Below are 2,500 nucleotides of genomic sequence, written 5' to 3'. Positions count from 1 at the left end.
GAGAGAGGGAGAGAGAGAGGGAGAGAGAGAGAGACGGGGGGGGCGTGAGAGAAAAGGTGATGCGTATGTGTCAGTGTTGATAGATTAAGAAAGATCGGTTCCAAGGGTAATCTGTTATGAGGCCAGTCTGTTCCAGTGTCTGTCTCCGTTCTACGCGAAGCACATTAGTCAGTCACTGGCTTAAGCAGCCATTACGCACACAGCACACTTGGTAGGATGGAACGCTTCCTCCTTTTCCTATACTCAGGCGCACACATGCACAAGGCAGCACACGCACCCCCTGACAATCGTTGACTGAAGCACACGACGCGCCAGCCTCCACCACGCCTCCCCCCGATGCGCGCTCATACACACACACGCACTTAACTAATGATGTTGTCACACAACAGCAGCAGTTACAGCAGGATTCAACACTTGAACACAGTCTCTCATCACGCACACCCAAGAGGATTTATCCACACAGGTTAGCTTTACATTTCTCTCTTCATCTTTTTTCCTGTTTTGATATTGTTTTATTTCCTTTTTTAATTGTTTATTTATATATTTTTCTACACTTATTTATTAACTCAATCCGGGTCTTATTAAAAGTTATTGTTGTTATGTAGTTTGATAATCCCAATATATCATCCCAAGATATCCGGCTTATAACACGGCGAAAAACTATTCTCGCCAAGTTTTTGGGCAAATCTTTACATATGATATTCCGTACGCAGAACATCTTCGAATCTCCCTATAGAGACATAATCCGCGGTGACTCTAGGCTACAAGAAGATGCATTCAATTAAAACGATACTTTTCCTTCTTGCCTTTCTTAACCTAGGGCTAAACTCTTCTCCGACTGTCAATTATAATTTCAGGAAAACTGATAGGTAGAAATTTGTGAAATTGCTCCCAGTCATTAATATCCACAGACACGTGTCCCGTTTTTTTTTTAGATTCATCAGCGTGGCTTTACCCAAAGAATATATATATATATGGATAATAACACGCACGCACACACACACACACACACACACACACACACACACACACACACACACACCGCCTGATAAAGCCTCAGAAGGATTAAACGCGGAAAATTCTGTGCAGCTTAATTGGCATCTATGTTTTCAAAAGTTACTACCTAGCTCTACTTACGTATTGAGCACTATAGAAATGCTGAAAATAAGATTACAATTTTAGGTGCATATATAAAACGATAATAATAAACAATAACTATATATATATATATATACACACATTCAATTTGTTTTTACATAAGAAGTAATGTGTTGCTACACAGCAATGAACATGTTTCGATACTGTTTATGTAAAGAAAAATTGAAAGTGTAACTTGCTCTACTCCGGTATTAAGCACTCTTGTATTAACATCGTTATATTTCACTGGTTACCTTACCTTTGAAAAATAGCAACCTTAATATATATATATATATATATATATATATGTATATATATATGCATATATATATGTATATATATATATGTATATATATGCATATATATATATGCATATATATATATATGCATATATATATATGTATATATATGCATATATATATATGCATATATATATATGCATATATATATATATGCATATATATATATATGCATATATATATATATGCATATATATATATATGCATATATATATATGCATATATATATATATGCATATATATATATGCATATATATATATATGCATATATATATATGCATATATATATATATGCATATATATATGCATATATATATATGCATATATATATATATATATATATATATATATATATATATATATATATATATATATATATAGTGTGTGTGTGTGCCTACAGCTCTTCTACCTACAAAATATCAATATAAAGTTAGTTTAAAGTATTTTGTTTCAAACAGCCAACATATTGAAGCATATAATTTTAAAGTAAGTACATTCATCTAAAAGTCTTATAAACATTATCTTCACCTCCGCCTCCAATATACATATATATCCGGGGTAGTTGCGCCAACAAAGAAGTGCTCGTTATACCCGTGGTTGCCGAAAGAGAACTTTAGCTAATTGGCGCAATTACCTCAAAGTACGGTATATATATATATATAATATATATATATATATATATATATATATATATATATATATATATATATGCACACACACACACACACACATATATATGGAGAGAAAGAGAGAGAGAGAGAGGGGGGTTAGAGGATGATAAAAAGATGCAAGTTATTTTTCTTTTTCGACTCTGCGGTCACTCTTCGAAGAATCAGGGAATAGTTGACGTAAACAGTGATCCAAAATTGTGGGTATGTGGTCCAGGTCCATTTCGAACGCTCTTGAACTTCGCGATCGTTGCCGAGAGACATTTTGTTATTGTTTGCTAATATCACCCGCTAACTACCGATACCCTGTTTGCGGAAACGAGAAAATTCAAATCCAAAGATACATTAAAAAAAAAAAAAGAAAAAAAAAGAAAGAAAACAAAAAGAAAACTAGTT

General features: G+C 33.4%; 1 protein-coding gene across 2 annotated transcripts in view; it reads left to right on the top strand.

Moving 5' to 3' along the window:
• The first annotated feature begins 95 nt into the window (after positions 1–95).
• Positions 96–2,500, top strand: part of LOC145242977 (protocadherin beta-2-like) — a 217,538-nt gene continuing 215,133 nt past the window's right edge. Inside the window, exon 1 of one of the 2 annotated variants that reach the window (XM_080106089.1) lies at positions 96–463. The gene's annotated coding sequence lies outside the window, so the exon portion shown is untranslated. The remainder of the gene's footprint in view (positions 464–2,500) is intronic. The other variant, XM_080106088.1, reaches the window with a different exon arrangement.

This window comes from Euprymna scolopes, chromosome 21 (assembly GCF_053919585.1).
Source record: "Euprymna scolopes isolate OS-2025 chromosome 21, ASM5391958v1, whole genome shotgun sequence".
Classification (NCBI taxonomy): Eukaryota; Metazoa; Mollusca; class Cephalopoda; order Sepiida; family Sepiolidae; genus Euprymna; species Euprymna scolopes.
Note: the sequence above shows the minus strand (reverse complement) of the source record. Positions and strands in the feature narration are given on the sequence as shown.